A 20,434-nucleotide genomic window follows, 5' to 3' on the forward strand; every position below is an offset into this window, starting at 1 on the left:
ACAGGATACAGCTTAATTGCTACCTTGCCTTATAGCAATCTGATCCCCATGAGCATAGTGCCTGAATTACGTGCCCACAGGCTAATATTGTAATTTACTTCACCACAGGTTGAACCTGAAATGACTTGGGGCCACATGCTAAGCCTGAAGTTACTTGGGGCCACAGGCTAAGCCTGAAATTTAACAAATCCAATCTAATGAATCAAACCACACCTAAATAGCCAGGGCCTTATGCCCACTACTGCTACATGAGCCTGGTGTTCAAACGATACCAAGGCCCTTGTGCACAGAGTGCTAGAAAGACAGAGTGCAGATATGGCCCCGGAGGAGGGCTGCCCAAAGGGCCTTACCTAAATCTGGCTGCCTTCGTGGCAGCAGAGAGGATAGTGCTTTTGCCTTCCCCTTGCTGCTTCTTCTAGACAGAGTCTTCAGAAGTCTTCTTGCTTGATCTCACAGCTCTCTGGATCTGCGCTGTCTGTCAGTGGCTTCTATCTTCTATCATGCATCTTCTCTTGTTCTACTTCTTTCAACGTCTTTCTTCTTGAATGCAACGTCTTATTCCTGGAGTTCCATCTTGGTAGGTCTCCAATGTCGAACTAAACTGCCATCGCATGGGACAGCTATATAATAGCAAATGCCCGGCAGTGAGCCCTGTTTGGCTTATCGTCCTGGCCACTGATTGGCTGGCAGTGAATAGTTTCCATTTCGTTGTCATCAGCGTCGGGGGACCCTGGAAGAATGAAGGACTTACCGGCGCTGGATCTCTGGACGGTGAGTATTCCTTTCTTCACCCTCTTCACGGGCCCACGGGATGCACTAGCTCACAGCGTTGTCATAAGTATTCTTCTTTTCATACATAAGGTTGGCACCCACTAGGTGACTAGGTGCAAACCTTAAGTTTGCGATAAGGTTTGTTAGTGATGACCAAACATGGCATTGCCTCTCACTTTCTAATGGGATGATTGCCAATGTTGCCATCACCTGAGACCACCAATCTCATCAAACAACTCTGTCACAATTAGGAAGTAACAATAATGCCTACTTGCTGGTATTGGCACTACTGAATACGTAGGCGCGGAGTCTAACGTGCCCTTGGTCTTCACCAGAGATCCCCTCAAAGGGGTTTGGATTTTGTTGCAAGGGACGTGCAGATTGCGTCCCTACAGAACAGGATCCAAAGAGAGTGTCAGAGGAGAAGCAAGGGTCAGATTCACGAGGATACATCAGGAGCTAAGGGGTTAACCAGAAGGAAAGTCCAAGAGAAATCCAAAGTCAAGCCAAGAATCCAATAGAGTGTCAGCACACAAGACAACAAACGCTGGAGCACAGGAAATGAGTCCTAATATTCTGGCACCCTAATGGTGCCAGAGCCTTGCTTATATAGGGAGAGATCAGGACTGATTGGAGAGGGATTCGGGTAGTCAGGGCGTCTCTGACTGCCGATATATAATCTTAAAGAGTGTCCTGTTACCTAGGACCTGGACGCGGCACCTTCTGTGCATGTGCCAGCACGGAGCCGAAGCAGGAGGAGAAGGAAAGTGTTCCATTGCTAAGCAACAGGACACGCCCAGTGGAAGAGGCAGGCAGCCATCCTCGGCACACAGGAGCAGTGTGTGGACTGTGCCTGACAAGCACTATACAAGATCACTGCTGGAGAACACCATTGTGCCAATTCATTAAAAAGAAAACTATGTGTGCTAAGGAGGTAGGTTAAACTTCACATATGCATCTCAGGAGAAACAAAACAAAATGTTATTTGATCTAAAAAGTATTGCATACGTTAGCATGTGTGGATGTTTTAAGTTTTCTGACACTTTTTTGATTTTTAAATATTTAAAAAGTATGAATTTTTTTTGATTCAAATTGTTAAAAATACTGTTTTTGAAGTTCAATGTTCACCATTTGCCATTAAAATCAACATGGTTGAATCGAACTACTTTCTTAAATAGATAAATTTTTTCGGACAAAATTTTGAGAAACTAAGATGATTGCTAATTTTTTTTACCAATTTGTTGAACCAGTTGTAGAAACGATACATGGCTGGTTAGAGCGCCTCTTTTAGATTTACAAATATCATGACTGCTTGGCTCATCTCTAGTACAGACAAAGAAAGGACACTACACCAAGGAGAGTTGCACACTCGGTTCTACTTCATATGGAACAAGTGTTCCAGTTGTGAAAATCTAATTATAGTTATTAATATTACTATAGTATTAACAGCAAATACTGTTTTTTATTGTTTTTCTTTCATGTATACTAGCATGATTTATGCAGACAATGCTATTTAAAATATGTAGGCAGGTAGTAACTGATCTGGGCCTGATGCATTAAGGAAAGTTAAGTAAAAAATTGAGTAAGTAGTTTCCTGGACAAAACCATGTTACAATGCAAGCAGTGCAAATTAGTTTTCTATTTTGCACATAAGTTAAATATTGGCTGCTTTTTCATGTAGCACACAAATACTTGACAACTTATTTGTACACTGAAAGTTAAAATTGATATTTGTGTTCTACATGAAAAAACAGACAGTATTTAACTTATGAGCAAAATAGAAAACTAATTTGCACCCCTTGCATTGTAACATGGTTTTATCCAGGAGACTATACTCAATTTTTTACTTAACTTTCCTTAATGAATCAGGCCCAGAGTGTGTGTGTCCCTGCTTTCATAGGGAGATTTGATAAGATAGAAGGTTTAAGTAACTTTGCTGGCAGTGTGATGATAAGTACTGAGATAAGTGTATCTGTAACGCCTGTGGGGAACGACCAACGCACACAGAGTTCCTATCTTGTTCATGATTGGTCCACCTACTGTCCACATGGACCCACCAAAACCAATTCCCACACCACCATGGTCTAGGGAGGAAATCAGATGGATTACTGAAATTCACGCTTACAGTTAGATGTTGAGGGAGTATCCAAAGCGACAACAAGGAGTAGAGCTACTTCACTCTGCCCCAATTGCCAACACCCCGTTTTGCTCTGGGTCTGGGCACAGGAATTTTTTTTTTTTTGGGGGGGGGGGGGGGGGGGTGGAGAATCCCGCCCGAATACCCTACTCACCGTTGTATGGGAGAAAGCCCTACCAAGAGAAAGACTAAACCGGGAATTGGTACTCACCAGAAAAAATGGTCGCCTCCTCTTAATAGCTATCTGCATGCTTCTACTTGGAACCTGGAAACAAGGGTGACACAACACACAACCACCCCACAGAGCTAGTTCCCTGCTCAAATGCCTCCCACACTAGTGTTAACTCTAGCAATAACAGCAAAACAAAGCAGCACCCTGATCCTACCAAAAAAACTATGTGATCAGCTCTAACGCTACTACTACTATGTGTAGTGCACTGCTCTAACTCACTCCACAGTTCTAAAGGTACAATTCACAATATACAGACTTTACCAGATACCAAAACCCTACCTTTAATGGAGGCTAACTTCTGGATCCTATTGGGGAAAATACTTGGATAAATAAATGGATACACAGTTTACCGTACCATACAATAGCACACAATACAGTATATTACCTGCAAGCAACCACCACACAAATGGTGGAGAGGAAAAGAGGAAAAGACCGGGCATGGTCTAACTACGCAGTGGTGTAACTAACATTGGTGCAGCAGGTGCGGTGTACTGTGGCCCATGGAGATAATGGGGCCTGCTGCATGGAGAACTAGCGAGCTGTAGGCCCCGGTTCCCACCTCTCCAATTCCCAGCACCGGGGCCCACAGATGACTGTGAATTAAGCAGCGAAGAGCCTAGGTTTGAATACTTGCGCCTTAAATAGCCCTAATGCTGCTGGGCCTTGTGCTCACTGATGCTCCGCAGACCTAGTGTACCTTACTTCTTGGGTTTCTTCCAGACCCTCAAGCTGGCGGCGCCTCTTCTCTGATTCAGCGTGCTGGGATCTTCTGTCTTTTTAACAGGGGTGCTCCTAGCCATTGTAAGGGCTCCCTGCTGCCATTGCCATCTTCCTTTCTTGACCTGGCGGCTCAGGACACCTCACAACGTCCTCTCTGCTGGTTCTACCGACGAACTTACTAAATGTTGCCTCATTGAGAACTCGAAGCTGTGCCAAAAATTCACTAAACTAGACAAGAGGTGAGCCCTGATTGGCCCACAATACACAAGAGGCTTAATTATTAAATGAGAGTGCTATTGATTTAATGTCAGGCTGGATATGAGGAGGGAGGCCTAAAGTGTTCACTCATTGCTCAGCTTTCCAGGAGATGAATAGTACCTAAGTCTTTTTGAAACAGAGCCCAATGTTCCAGGACCCGGCCAAATAACAACTGAGCTTAAGCCACCAGCAGCAACACCCGGTTGACAAAGCTGCAAGAATAGGTAGGAGAGAGCAGCACAGAATTAGAAGGCAGTCTAGCTCTTCTAAAGGGCTAGGCACATCCATGCAGTAGGCTGGCCATACCTTCTCCAGCTGTGTGACACTGCTTGGAGGCAGCACCTACTCCCACCAAGATAAGGGGGCACCCGTGCTCTCTAAAGTTGAGATTAACACAAAATGCAGTTCTCACTGCAAAATTGAGTAAGGTTAGGAACAGTTTCATAGATTGATTTTCCTTGCAAACCGTTCTTTCTCTGCTGAGCCACTCTGTCAGTCTCTACATTGGTTGCCTGTATTTCAACAAATCCAATATAAAATTCTTTTACTAACATACAAGGCCGTCAACAAAATTGACCGATATACATTTCCTCACTTGTATCAAAATATCTCCCAACTAGACACCTTCGTTCTGCACAAGATCTGTGTCTCTCTTCCACTCTCATCACATGCTCCCATTCTCTTTTACAGGACTTTTTTCAGGCTGCACCCACTTTGTGGAAATCCCTCCCTCACATAGTAAGACTTTCCTCTAGTCTTCAAACCTTCAAGCGTTCTCTGAAAACCCACCTCTTCAGACAAGCTTATTATATTCCTCAACCACCATCTTAATCTCCTTAGATTATCCTATAACCACCCTCTACACAGCTAACACAAGACAACAGCCCTCTGACTAACATTGCCACACACACAGCCCACTTAATACTTTTAGCTTTGCATTCTAGCTGGTCCAGTGTGCAATATGATGTAGCACATGCCCTTGTGTTTCAAACTCCCATTGTCCCATAGATTGTAAGCTTGCGAGCAGGGTTCTCTTACCTCTCTGTCTGTATGTATTACCCAGTATTGTTTTATTAATATTTGTTCCCAATTGTAAAGCGCTACGGAATTTGCTGGCGCTATATAAATAAATGTTGATGATGATGATGAGAGTTCCCTCCTAATAGTAATTATATGCAGTGGCGTAGCATGGGCAGAGCAATTGCAGCATGTGCTTCAGGTGCCAGACGTACTCTGTGGAGCATTGGCCAGTGTGATTCCCTGGAGGGCCCCCAATATGATCAGGATAGGATAATTAGTGTTTCTGTGCCGGGAGGTTTAGAAGCAGATGACTGCCGCTCTCTGTGGATCGTGCATTCAGCTATAGGTTTTTCCCTGTGTATACGCGTTACTATTTCCAAGAGGCTTAATGGCAGCTCATAGAGAGTGGAAAAACTGCAGGTCAGTACTGGCTTTATTATAGATAAAAGGGTGCCCCCTTTGCTGGGTAGTATTACTGTGGGGATAATATAAGAGGGCAGCTTGTAGTACTGCAAATGAGGCCTGGACAAATTTCTCTTTATAAGGAAAAATTATTTGTGTAGGTTTAATTCTGTCACAATGCTTAGATAGTGTCACCATGTAGGTAAAACATCAACATAAACGACAGATACGATGACTACTATGATGAAGATTTGCATAAAGGAAAAAAAAGTGTATTTTCTATGATGTATAAACTTATTGTATGCTAAAGTTAGTCTTTAATTCATCTTGATATTCATTTCATCATATCAATAGTTTTCACATCCACTTGTCTGGCTAGAGTACTAGTGACTTTAAAATTCAGAACCGTGTATTTATATTGCCCTCTTCTGGACAACTTGAAGTAATACCATTATAAAGAGCTAAAAGGCTAATATTTTGTAATATAATGTGCTAAATTATGATCATGTTTTCTAAAAGATATAATCACTACTGGATATGAAAGCTTAACATAATATTAATGCATTTAATACACAATATATTTGTACAAAGTTTCTTTCTAAACAGCAGGATGCCGTTCTCTCCTTACATCTTGGCTGTTGCCATTTCGCCAAGATGAGCATCCTTTTATTTGCTTCTTGTATGCTCAATGTTATGCATGTCCAGCATTTTTGTTATTTAGATAGTTCTTAATAATAATAATAATAATAGCTATGTATAATGACAAAATAATCAGATAAATTGATCACTGAACATAACATTTTCTTCAGAGATTATATTATATTCAGTTTACAACAACTCTGGCACAAATGCTTTAGAGACACCACACAGTGAGATATCATACAGTGAAATTTCCTGCATAATACCATTATTTATTGAAGGATTATGCTACTTCATAGAAAATTAACCGATCAGTCACAACATTAAAATCACTGAGAAGTGAAGTGAATAACATTGATTATCTCATTACAATGGCACCTGACAAGGGGTGGGGTATATTAGGCAGCAAGTGAACAGTCAGTCCTGGACTCACTAGACACAAACAAAGGCCAATATGGCATGCTTATTAATAAGCTAAAGGGAAGATGAAGAAATTATGTGGGAGTGAGTTACGGAAAAGTAATAGGGTAAATAAACACGATTAAGGCATAATAATAATTCTGTCAAAAACACTTAGAGGCAGCAAAGAATAATTCAATAGAATTAACACATTTTGCAGAATAAAGATCACAATGATTATTCATGATGTAGCTGCAATTAATTTTAGTTAATAGTGGTACAAAATATAGATATAAACAATTAATAATGGTATGAACATATTCATAAGTGGGTGCAGTTAGTTGGACACAGGATATTTGGACAATTCTCATGACAAGTCAAGTCAATACTTAATCTATAAAATAATAGTAATGCATTTGGCATCTCTGTTAACTCATTGCTCTTTCAGGGCTAGTTATTTAATTATAGGTGGAAAAGTGTTTTACAGTGATGCAGTTTTGTCTAAGTCACTAGTGAAGCTGGCAATGTAGGTTGTTCTCTTCTGCTGAACACTGTATATACCGTGTTACAAGCCTCATTGTTTACTTGCGGGCCACGTCCCGGCTGTCATCATGACAACTAGGACGTCACTTCCAACTCGTCCTGGTTGTCACCATTACAAATGGCTGGGACGCTCTATGAATTAATGATGCGTCCTGGCAATAGGGGACAGCCGGGCGCGTTCACAATAAGATTAGATTAATTATTAGCCTCCTGTGGCTATAATTGCACTCCTGGTGCCCTGTTCCCTGATTGGTCAATTATACAATTTAAGGCAGGGAGGGCTTAGCCTCCCTCCCAGTTATAGCGTTGAGACTCAGTTGCTTACCTGCTGCTTATCCTGTGGATACTCTGTCCGTTTGCCGATTGATGCTTGTTGTTACCCTGGCTTGTTTCTGGACCCTGCTTGTACTCTGTTTGCCCTGACCTTAGGCTTTGCTGTTTGAATATCCCTGCTCGCTGCCAGCCATTGACCCTTTGGCCTGTCTCGGATTATTCTGCTTGCTACAGACCCATGACCCTGGACTGCTCCTGATCATCTGCTCCTGTCTTGGCTACCGCCTCCTATCTACCAGATGCAGTATTGTATATAAGCTTCCACTACGCTAAGAGTTAAGACTTGGGGGCATCCAAGTACCTGTGAGCACAATAAGCTCTATAGGAAAGGCATCTGCTATAGGTGAAGACCTCTGTCATCTGTTCTGGAAGGTTATATCAATAGCCATTAGTCGTAACATTATAACTGGCCATAAAACAATTGGAGGATTCTGTCTGATGGACCCCAGTCTAACCAATCCCAGTCCATCAAAGGTCCTAGCTGGCCAGATGCAGAACATCTCACAAGTGGTTCAGGACCTCTTGCTCTGGTTGTCTGCTTAGGAGGTAGCCTCAAAGGCCTTGCAAGTCACCCAGGCACCTGCGGTTGAGACTAAGTTAAATTTACTGGATCAGTTCTCTGGGGACAGAGCCCTGTTCTGCAATTTCAAGGAGAACTGCAAGCTCTATTTTTTTCGGGCTCTGAACAGCAAAGTGTCAGTATCATCATATCCCTTCTCCAAAGTGACTTGCAGTCCTGGTCTTTCAGTCTTGCCACTACTAGTCTTATTCTGCAGTCTGTGGATGCCTTCTTCAATGCCCTGTGCCTGCTCTATGACGATCCTAACCAGGTGGCCTCGACCGAATCGCATCTATGGGCCCTGAGACAATGTCGGGGGACTGCTGAGCAGTATTGTGTCGAGTTTAGGCGTTGGTCCACTTATAGTGGCATTCCGGAGTCAATTTTGTCGTGGTCCGTCTGAATAGATCAAAGACTCCCTGGTGCAGTACCCCTCACCAACTACTCTCATGCAGTTGGTAATTAAGATTGACCACAGGATCAAAGAAAGGAAGGCTGAAAAGGACATATCGCCACTCCCCAGCGAAAAGATCTAGGCGACACTCCTCTACCTGTATTGTCGCAACAAGGGTCATCTATTTCGCTCTTGTCCTAACAAGGCGGGAAAAGACCAAGCCTAGGCATTGAGGAAGAGGTGCGCCTAGGTCTTCAAAAAGTCTCTTCCCAGAATTCTGTGTTGATTTTTGCTCAGCTCACCTATGGATCCCATTCCACCTCTGTTTAAGCCCTCTTGGACAGTGGTGCAGCCAGTAGCTTCCTTGATGTAAAGTTTGCCCAGACCCTGGGCATTCCCTCAGTTAAATTTGAGTCAAGCATCATTGTCTGTGGTTAGGATGGTAACCCTTTAATTGGGGGCAGAATTATTGCCAGGTATCCACCTGTGCAGCTCTTGGTGGGTACACCCTCCATTCCAAAACCCTCTCTTTCTACTTGATCTCATGCCTTTCTGTTCCCTTGATACTGGGGCACCCCTGGCTCCAGAGCCATAATCCCCATATTGATTAGAGTAAGGGGGAGATCATATTTTGCAGTACGGCCTGCTCCTTGACCTGTCTCACCTTACCCCTCAGGGTCATACAGCCTTGTCTTGAACAGCTTCCAATTCATTACAGGGATTTTGAAGATGTAATCTCCTCATCAGGACTATGACTGTGCAGTTGACATCATTCCTGGTTCTAAGTTAACCAAAGGCAGATTGTATGCACTTTCCATCCCAGATACTAAAGCCATGGAGGTGTATGTGGAGATAAACCTGCAAAAAGCGTTTATCAGACCCTCTAAGTGACCGGTAGAAGCCATTCATTTTTGTATCTAAGAAGGACAGGAGTCTGAGCCCCTGCATAGACTTCTGTGGTCTAAATAACATAACAGTCAGAAATACATACCGCTTCCTCTTATTTTGGTCCTCTTTAACCAGCTTAACCAGGCCACAATATTTTCTAAAAATCAACTTACGTGGAACCTACAATATTCTTCGAATTAGAGAAAGGGATGAGTGAAAAACCACCTTTAATACCCACTCGGGACACTACGAATATTTGGTTATGCCATTCGGTCTCTGCAACGTCCAGTTTGTTTTCCAGGGTCTCATAAATGATGTATTGCGGGAGTTCCTGGGCAAGTTCTTAGTATTAATCTATTCTCAGTCTCTGGCACAACACCGTCAACATGTTCGAGAAGTGCTCCTCAATCTCCGTCAACATCAGCTGTACGCCAAGCTTGAAAAATGCGAGTTTGAGGTCACTCAAGTTACATTCCCAGGGTATGCCATCTCCCCTAAGTGGTTCTCGATGGATCCCAGCAATGTTCAGGCAATCCAGGATTGGGTGGTCACTATTAATGTAAAAGCCTTTCAGAGATTCTTGGTCTTTGCAACCTACTACAGGAGATTCGTCTGGTCATTTTCTGTTCTGGTGGTACCCATCACAGCCCTTACCCGCAAAGGGGCCTACACGGGTAATTGGTCTCCTTCAGCTTAGGTATGCCTTTATCTCCACCATGGTCCTAAGATATCTGAATCCAGAGCTTCCATTTGTAGTAGAGGTGGATGCTTCACAAGTAGGAGCGGGGGGCCATTTTTCCAAAAAACATCCTAGGGACTATAGACTGCATAGCTGTGCATACCTTTCCTGGACGTTTTCTCCCACAGAAGCAAGCTATGATGTAGGAAGCCATGAGTTGTTAACCATCAAGTAGGTCTTTGAGGAATGGCGTCACTGGCTGGAGGGAGCAACTCATCTGATCACAGTCTTCACAGATCAAGAAAACCACCAATACTTCTCATCTGCAAAGACCAGGCAAGCCCGATGAGCCCTCTTCTTCATCCGCTTCAAGTTAATTCTCACATATTATCCGGGTTCCAAAAATATCAGAACTGACACCTTACCCTGCAGTTTGTATCCACTCATTCCTCTACTGCCGATCCCTTGCCTATCATTCCAGCTTTCTCTATTATTTATGGCCTTACTCAAGATCTGGGTACAACTCTACAAAAGCTTAAACGCTTGCCACCTCCTGAAACTCCTATGGACAGGTTTTTGTTTCTGACCACCATAGAAGGGCAGTTCTTATCGCATCTCATGGTTGCAGACCATCTGGACATCCTGAAGTTTCCAAGACAATCGAGAATCTGTATTGTCTGGTGTGGTGGTCTTCTTTGTCTGCTGATAGTTTGTGCTGTCCTGTGAGGTCTGCTCCAGGACCAAATCATACTGTAATTGTCCGGCAGGTCCACTTATCCCAGAGAGACCTTGGATGCATTTATCAATGGACTTTATTGTAGATCTATGCCAGTCCTCCAGCTTCAACACCAGCTTCAACACCATGTGGGTAACCGTCGACCGATTCAATTAAATGGCCGGCTTCATACCATTAGCAGAATTACTGTGTGCACAAACCTTGGCTTGATTGGTAACACAGCATATATTCTTTTATTCCAGCATGATGGACTCCCTGATGGACTCTGTCAACATTGTATCTGACTTTGGCTCTCAGTTTGTTACTACATTCTGGAAATCTTTTTGTACCCTACTTGGAATCAAGCTCAGTCTGTCTTCCGCCTACCACCCACAGTCAAATGGGCGTATTAAAAGGGTTAATCAATCCTTAGAACAATTGCACCGCCTTTTTGTCTCATAGATTCAATATAATTGGGCTACCTTGCTTCCATGGGCAGAGTTTGCCTACAATAATGTTAGCTACTCATCTACACCTGTATGTTCTTTCTTCTGTAACTTCAGCATTCATCCTTGGGCAAATTCCTTGGCCTCTCTGGTTTTCTCATTTCCATATGATATTCACAGTACTACCATTCGTTTCTCTTTGTTATTAAAAATATTCTCGACTCCAAAAGAGTACAAGGACAAGTCCACTTCTTGGTACACTGGAAGGGTTGCAGCCCAGAATTACATTCTGTGTACCTCAGAAACATATGCATGCAAATAAGTTACTCAAACAATAGTTAAAAACTGGGGGCATCCAAGTACCTGTGATCGCAACAAGCTCTACGGGAAAGGTGGCTGCTATAGGCAAAGACCTCTGTCACCTGTTCTATAAGCTTATATCAATAGCCGTTAGCCACATTGTTACATCACAATAACACATCATACATCAGGACAATACCAGGCAAACTACGTCTGGCTATACGGCAGTTCCCTAACTACCAGCCGGCCACTAACTGGCATCGGTTGCAATGCACAATTGCACAGTACAAGTCTTTATAGTCGAGACTCCTCCCACAGCCTTGGCTTGATGGACAGGAGAGGCTCCCACTTTGCCTTTAAAAGGAAGTCTCCTAAGGTGCTCTGTAAATCCTATTCAGAAACCCTCCGTCGTTCTGCTATAGCTGTGGAAGACACTTTTAAAGCAGTAAGTAAAATTACATTTCACATTTCAGCTTGTAACATATGTCTCAGACCTGTACGTAACTGAACATGAACACAGTGCTACACCTGTATATAGCTTGGTCTGCAGCCTCTTACCTGCAGACTGTCAACTCTATATCAATTTCACTCTGAGAGGTCCGTGGCAAGCCACTCCCATTGGCACATATCCCTCCCCTAGCATCATCAAGTAAGGTGGCATGGACCTCGCGAGGAGCGCATCTCTGTGGAAGAGAGCCTCTGCGACCATTTTGTCCACCTGACATTTTAAAGCCTGAGACAAGGAAGGTTCTATTGCGTTTTTAAATGTCCTCATAATCACGCCCACCAGTGCACTAATTGGAACCTTCTCTTCTTGACACCCAAGAACCCTATTTTTAAACACCTTTTTACGGCTACGTAAACTCCTGGCCAGTAACAACTTGGTTCCTCATTTTACCCTCCCCTATGTGACTGCCACCCACATGCGTGTTTGCAGCTTCTAGCACTAACTGTACATGGTTTTGTGGGACTACCAACTGTTCTACTTTTCTCCCCTTTATAGTAGCAACTCAAAACAATACATTATTTTTGACCACATATGATGGCATATAGCCTGCCAAATTGACAGGATTCGCAATATCCAGGCCCGGCGCTCCCATTAGGCAAGGTTAGGCACTTGCCTAGGGCGCCGGGCTCTGGAGGGCTCCTGGAGGGCGCCACAGATTAAAAAATTCTTTAAAACTGTGCGGCGACCACTGACCATACCTTTCACGGCCGCCGCACAGCTTCACATACATCCACAGGGAGGGGGGGAGGGACTATTGCTCACCACCACCGCCGCCTCTCTCCTCCCCTCCACTCACTGACTGACTGTCGGGCGTGACATCATCATCACGGCCCGACAGTGTCAGTGAGTGGAGGGGAGCAGACGGAGCAGAGAGGAGGCAAGTTAGAAGCAGGTAAGAAAAGACGCACATTTTCAAAATCGGCACCCCCACCCTGCACACTTACACACTATTTTGTACGTGTGCAGGGTGGGGGCACCGATTTTGAAAATGTGTCTGGCGGGGGGCGCCCATTTTGTAAATGTGCCTAGGGTGCCACGGACCCTAGCACCGGCCCTGGCAATATCTCCCATATTACTATGCAAATTGAATACATGCTGTAAAGTCTGATCACTTCTCTGGTCTTGGGCAAAGTCTGGCACACTCAAAAGTTCTGGATAATTAGACCAGTCTAAGCCCTCACCAACAGGCTAGGTGGGCACATCCACGGTGTCACCAGCCAATTCTGATTTCGACTTTCTTGGCTTCCGTGGAAGTTCTGTCGTGACCTCCACAGCATTCCGGTTTGGCCGCTCCAAACAGTTGAGATCCAGAGGTAGTGGTGTTTTTTGAAGGTCCTTTAAGACCGGGCTTCTGACCAGTGAATCAGGTAGATAGAAACATAGAATTTGACGGCAGATAAGAACCGTTTGGTCCATCTAGTCTGCCCATTGTTTTATTAATCTATGGTTACCTTAAACCCTATTTGATCTCTTATTTTTTATAAGGACATCATTATGTCTATCCCAAGCATATTTAAACTGCTCTACTGTACTAGTGTCTACCACCTCTGATGGGAGGCTATTTCACTTATCCACTACCCTTTCTGTGAAGTAGTTTTTCCTCAAATTTCCTCTAAATCTACTTCCCTCCAGTTTCAGTGCATGTCCTCATGTCCTCGTACTTCTCTTCCTTTGAAGAATGTTTCCCTCATGTACCTTGTTCAAACCCTTGATATATTTGAAAGTTTCCATCATGCCCCCTCTTTCCCTTCTCTGCTCCAAACTATACATATTAAGTTTTTTAATCTTTCCTGTTAAGCTTTGGGCTGTAGGCCATGCACCATTTTAGTTGCCCTTCTTTGTACAGTCTCTAATGTATTTATATTCTTCTGGAGATATGGCCTCAAGAACTGAACACAATATTCTAGATGAGGCCGTACCAATGACCTATACAGGGGTCTTATTACTTCTTTCTGCTACTGATTCCTCTCCCTATGCAACCAAGCATCTGACTTGCCTTCCGCATTGCTTTGTTGCATTGCTTACCTGCCTTTAAGTCACCTGAAATAGTGATTCCTAAATCTCTTTCCTCCTCAGTAGTTTTCATTATAGTGCCATTAATACTATATTTAGCCTTTGGGTTTTTGAGACCCAAGTGCATGATTTTGCATTTTTTTGTCATTAAACTGTTGCCACTCTCTTAACCATTTCTCTAGTCTACCTAGATCATCAATCATTTGTTTTTCCCCCTCCTGGTGTGTCTACCCTGTTGCATATCATTGTGTCATCTGCAAAAAGAGATATTCCCTTCAATACCATTTGCAATGTCTCCAATAAAGATATTAAAAAGCATTGGTCCAAGTACAGATCCTTGGGGTACTCCACTGGTAACCTTTCCCTCCTGTGAATGTACACCATTTACTATAACCCTCTGTTTTCTATCCTGCAACTAAGAACTTATCCATTCCACCAAATTTGAATCCAATCCCAAGCTTTCAAGTTTATTTAACAGTCTTCGATGTGGGACAGTGTCAAAAGCCTTACTAAAATCTAGATAAGCTATATCTACTGCCCCTCCTTGATCTATTACTTTAGTCACCCAGTCAAAAAAGTCAATAAGATTTGTTTGACATGATCTCCCCCCAGTAAATCCATGCTGTTTGGGATCCTGCAAGTTACTGGATGTGAGATATTCTACAACTCTTTCTTTTAAGAGAGTTTCCATCAATTTTCCTACTACTGATGTAAGGCTCACTGGTCTGTAGTTGCTCACCTCTTCCTTGCTTTCACTTTTGTGTAGTGGGACTACAATCACTCTTTTCCAGTCCTCTGGAATTACTCCTGTAGCTAGTGACTGATTGAATTATTCTGCTTATGGTGTTACCAACACCCCTTTAAGCTCTTTCTTGGATGTATCCAATCTGGCCCCATTGATTTTTCCACTTTCAGTTTTGAGAGCTCTGTTAGGATCTTCTCCTCTGTAAATGCACTTGTATCTACCTCATTTTTATGAGTATACTTGCAACTTAACTGTGAACCCTTCCTTGCTCTTTTTGTAGTGAACACTAAGAAAAAATTATTATTAAGATGATCTGCTATTACCTTGTCTCCCTCAACAATACAGTTTCCGGCATGTCTGGCCCGATTTGCTCACTGAGGACCTCTTTATTTAGTGGGAAGTTTCGTCCCAGAACAAGGGGATACAGTAGTTTAGGTGCAATGGCAGCTACTACCTCCACGGTTTGGTCTCTGTGTCTAATTGTCAAAAGAGTCCTATTTAATCTTCTGGTTACCCTATGTGTGCATCGCACCTTACTTTTGGGCAACCGCAAGATCTTGGCTCCCGCCAGGATAGAGCTGGAAATCAGCGTAATATCACTCCCAGAGTCCACGACTGCACGGACTACCTTGTTGTTCACATGCACAGTCACTTTCCTTAAAGGTGAAACCACTGCTCGTGCAACTCTGGTAACAGCAACTTAAAAAGGCAGGCGTGGCTTAAGCAAGTGAGCAGTCCCTTGGGTTTTGGGGACTAGTGCACCTGGCTTTGTAGTGTCCAAGTTCTCCGCACCTGAAGCACCTCTGATTAGGCACACTTACAGCTGGACCTAGGACAAAGGATCCCTGGCCGAACAGCGCTGTGAGGGTCCACTGCCTGGACAGCGCTATAAGGGTCCACTGACCGGACAGTACCATTCGATACTACTGCCTCAACAAGTCTGGGAGTGACCTCGGGCTGAACAGTACTGGGAGTGACCTCAGCCTGAACAGTACTGGGAGTGACCTCCAAGCCTGCATAATTCAACGCTCTCATCCTCAGTGTTCATCAGGCCTCTCAGAGGATGCCAAGGCCATAGCTTGATCATGTTCCTCAGCGTACCTAGAAGAGTCTTTTCTTCTTGGAGCAACTGTTCTAGCTTTTCATGCCTTTCAGCCAGTACAAGTCTCTCTAACTTGCACTCATCAAGTTCCCTTGAGCCAAGACAAGCTTTTGTTCTAAAGCAGCAATTTCTCTGTCTTTCTCTGCTGCTAGCTCTTTAAGAGCTTCTACTGCTTTTTCTCTTTCTTTACACACTTTTTTTAATGCATGCAAGTCAACTTTCAAAGATTCAAAACCCTCACTTCTTTTACAAGACAGCGGTTTTCCTCTCTAAACATTTTCTATAAGCTTTCATAGTCATCCCTGGCCACATAATCTGTCCTAGGTAACACTAAACTTGTGCAGAGAGCATGAGATTCTCCAACTTCTTCTCCGCTCTGATTTTTAAGATTTCTGGTTGATACTGTATCTCAGATACACCTGTTTGCACACTTTCTTTTTGAGACATTTTGTTCTTTCTCTTGCCCATCTTAGCTGGAGTTAAGAAACTGTGTACTAGCAGTAATTATTTTCTGTTGCAGCTCTCAAATATCAAACTTCACACAGGCAATTAGAAAAATAAACAGGTATTTTAACCTCACAGCAAACAGCAACTTCAGTGCACAGGTAAAACAGCAGACTTGTGGACAACACCCAACTCACAGCTCAGTGAATAAACAATGTGTGACACTACAATGCCCAGCTATTTTTAAAAAACTTTTGCTTTCTTTTGCAAAATGAATCAAGTGCTGAATAGTTCACAGTAATATTGCTTCTGTTTCTCCACAGACAAAAAATGTTGCTTGCTTAAAAATAGCAATCTCTCCACTGCAACTGATAGCTTACACAGTTTAAGGTGTGATAGCAGTATTCAAACATTTCACTCACTACCACCTTTCATGGAGGCTGGGTGGACAGCTGTGCATTGGCTGTCCAGGGCCGCCGAGAGGGGGGGGGTGGGTACTAATTACCCAGGCCCAGGCGCCGACGATTTTTATTTTTATTTATTGTTTTCAAAACCAGACAGTCTCAATGGAGCAGAGAGGAGCAGAGAAGACCAAGAAAGAAGAGAGAAGAAAAGAAAAAGGTAAGTGAAGGGAGGAAAAAGGGGGGGGGGGCAGCATGACACAAAGGGGTTAAAAAACGAGGGGGCAGCATGACACAGAGGGGTTAAAAAACAGGGGGGAAAGCCACAGAGGGGTTAAAAAATGAGGGGGGGCATGGCACAGAGGGGTTAAAAATGAGGGGGGGCAGGCAAAGAGGGGTTAAAAAATGGGGGGGGCAGCATGACACAGAAGGGTTAAAAAACAAGGGGGGGGCATGGCACAGAGGGGTTAAAATATGGGGGGGCAGCATGACACAGAAGGGTTAAAAAACAAGGGGGGGCATGGCACAAAGGGGTTAAAAAACGTGGGGCATGGCACAGAGGGGTTAAAAAGCGGGGGGGCATGGCACAGAGGGGTTAAAAACGAGGGGTGGCATGGCACAGAGGGGATTAAAAAATAGGGCAGCATGGCACAGTGGGGTTAAATAAAAGGGGGCAGCATGTCACAGTGGGGTTAAAAAACAGGGGGGCAGCATGGCACTGTGGGGTTTAAAAAAGGGGGCAGCATAGCACAGTGGGGTTAAAAAATGGGGGGCAGCATGGCACAGTGGGGTTAAAAACAGGGGGGAGCATGTCACAGTGGGGTTAAAAAACAGGGGGGCAGCATGGCACAGTGGAGTTTAAAAAAGGGGGCAGCATGGCACAGTGGGGTTAAAAAATGGGGGGCAGCATGGCACAGTGGGGTTAAAAAACAGGGGGGAGCATGTCCCAGTGGGGTCGAAAAACAGGGGGGCAGCATAGCACAGAGAGGTTAAAAAATGGGGAGGGAGCATGTCACAGTGGGGTTAAAAAAACAGGGGGGCAGCATGGCACAATGGGATTGAAAAAAGGGGGAGGAGCATAGTATAGTTTGATGAAAAGGAGCCAGGTGAAGGGGGTAAAAGCAGCATGGAGGGCACAGTGTGATTATAAGGCATGGCGATGATGAAGGGGCACATTATTGTAATGTTGGAGCTGGAGGAAGGCCTAAATATTAATCGTGGGTGGTATTAATTTAACGCCAGGGTTGTTTGGAATTATCTAAATGTAGCCATTTTTTCCAAATAGGGCCCCCAGCATTCCAGGATCCAGACAAGCCGCAACTAAAGAAACCTGCAGCCACAGGTGGTGAAAGTGAGAAGAACATGTAGGAGAGAGCAGGACAGTATGTGAAATGTTATGATTCTAGTAGGGACAATGCCAATTTTTGGTGAGTGTTGTGCCCAATGTAAGGTGCAGGCCAAGACTGAACTGTTTGTGTACACACTGCATTCTTTCTATACTACACTGTGGTGCTAGATGTCCTGAAAGTCAGGAGTGCTTGGACATATGTGACACTCCAGCGAATTCAGAGCCTAGTGATTTTGATGTGTTAGCCACGCCCCAATAGCGCATTTGCCACGCCCCCAAATACATGACCAGAGCTCTGAAAAATTTTGCACCGCCGTAAGGCAGCGCAATTTTTTTTAGCATACTTGACTATAAGGGGGGCCCCATGAATTTGTTGTACCGAGGCCCTGAATTCCTCTTGGCAGCCCTGCGGCTGTCCTTTAAACATCCAATGCTGACACCGCTTGTAACAAAAGTGTCCTTCTTGTAGCACTACTGACACCACTTGTTGCAAGAGCACCCTGCAGGTATCAGCAACACGGACAACTTCTTGTTGCTTGTATCCTTTTCTTTTTTCTTTCTTTTTGTTTCAACATCTCCACTGGATTGAGAACACTGAACAGGGAAATGGAAAAGAAACACAAGAAGGACAACAAACCATAGACAAAAACACCTTCGAGGCCTATACTCATTGAACTGTAAGATACCCACTCCCATTAATATTGGCACAACAGTATCTTATTATGGGACAGTTAATAGCACCAGCACACCACCATTAGTTACATTGTACCATTTTATATTTTTCTATAGGTACGCAAGAATTCTTTATACATGGTTAGACTTCAGAGCAGCGCCAGAACCCTCACTTTACTATTTTATCTTTAAAGAGGGAGGACAACCTTCAACCACTTGGGTTCAGGCAGCACCCAAAGCAAGTATTACATATCCAGAGCGCTCACTTTTCATATAATTTTTTTCTACGTATCACTCTCATGCTCCTTGTCTTGAGACCACATGTACAAACAAGATTTCATATCCTGGACAAGATTATTTAAATTAGATTATTTAAGGGTGTAATTTCATAGGGTGTTGCAGTAGGCTGGGAGGGCACAGACTAGATTTTGACATGTCTTTGGAGGTGGTGGAAATCAGGCAGTGACTTGCTAAGGCAGTAGTTTAGGAGAAAAAGGTAATGAAGGGGGTTGTCCTAAAGATATAGACAAGACAAGATTTTTTGATTTCTATCAATTGCATTTTCACCTCAACCTGCAAACCCACAAAAAGCTGGTTTGTACGAGGACACTTCCCCAAAATAATATTTATATTAAACTAGCAGGGTCACGCGGCATTGCTTGGGTCCAATTTGTAATGTGTACCAGTTTTTATATATTAGCAAATTATTTGGTAAATAGACCAAAAATGCAATTTAGAAAATAAGATTTGTTGCTTTGTCGCATTGTCGTTATGTCGTGTTGTGGCGAAGTTTCCTTCCAGCAGTCAAACAATTGTTTACAACCAAAAAATTAGGTTTTCAATAATTGTCGCTCTGTCGCTTTGTCAGGAGGTCACTATATGGTCTAATAGGTTACTGTTTTCGATACTAAATAACTATGTAAGATTTGGCAGCATTACCAGGTTTGAGCAACAGATATAAGGTGATTCACAAAGATAGCAGACAAACAGCAGCAGCCAGGTTCAAACAATAAACTGCATGAAACACTGACTGATGTGGGTATATAAAGCAGTGGAACAGGTGCATGCATTAATCAGGTAAGATTAACTCCTGGAGGTAAGGTGGAATGTTGAAGGGCAAAACAGCAGCACCTCTGGTGGTACTGAGGTACTGCAGCCACATACAAGATAAAGACAGGGGGCCTTATTCATTAAGGATCTTAAATGAAGAGGTATCTTATTTCAGTCTCCTGGACAAAACCATGTTACAATGCAAGGGGTGCAAACTAGAATTTCTGTTTTGCACATAAGTTAAATACTGACTGGGCAGTACAGTGGCCTAGTGGTTAGCACTTCTGCCTCATAGCATTGGGGTCATGAGTTCAATTCCCGACCATGGCCTTATCTGTGTGGAGTTTGTATGTTCTCCCTCTGTTTGCGTGGGTTTCCTCCGGGTGCTTCGGTTTCCTCCCACACTCCAAAAACATACTGGTAGGTTAATTGGCTGCTTCCAAAATTGACCCTAGTCTCTCCCTCTCTGTCTGTCTGTGAGTGTGTGTCTATATTAGGGAATTTAGACTGTAAGCTCCAATGAGGCAGGGACTGATGTGAGTTCTCTGTACAGCGCTGCGGAATTAGTGGCGCTATATAAATAAATGATGATGATGACTGTTTTTTCATGTAGCACACAAATATCAACTTTAAATTTCAGTGTACAAATAAGCTATCAAGTATTTGTGTGCTACATTAAAAAACATTCAGTATTTAATTTATGTGCAAAACAGAAT

This window comes from Mixophyes fleayi, chromosome 1 (genome assembly GCF_038048845.1).
Source record: "Mixophyes fleayi isolate aMixFle1 chromosome 1, aMixFle1.hap1, whole genome shotgun sequence".
NCBI lineage: Eukaryota > Metazoa > Chordata > Amphibia > Anura > Limnodynastidae > Mixophyes > Mixophyes fleayi.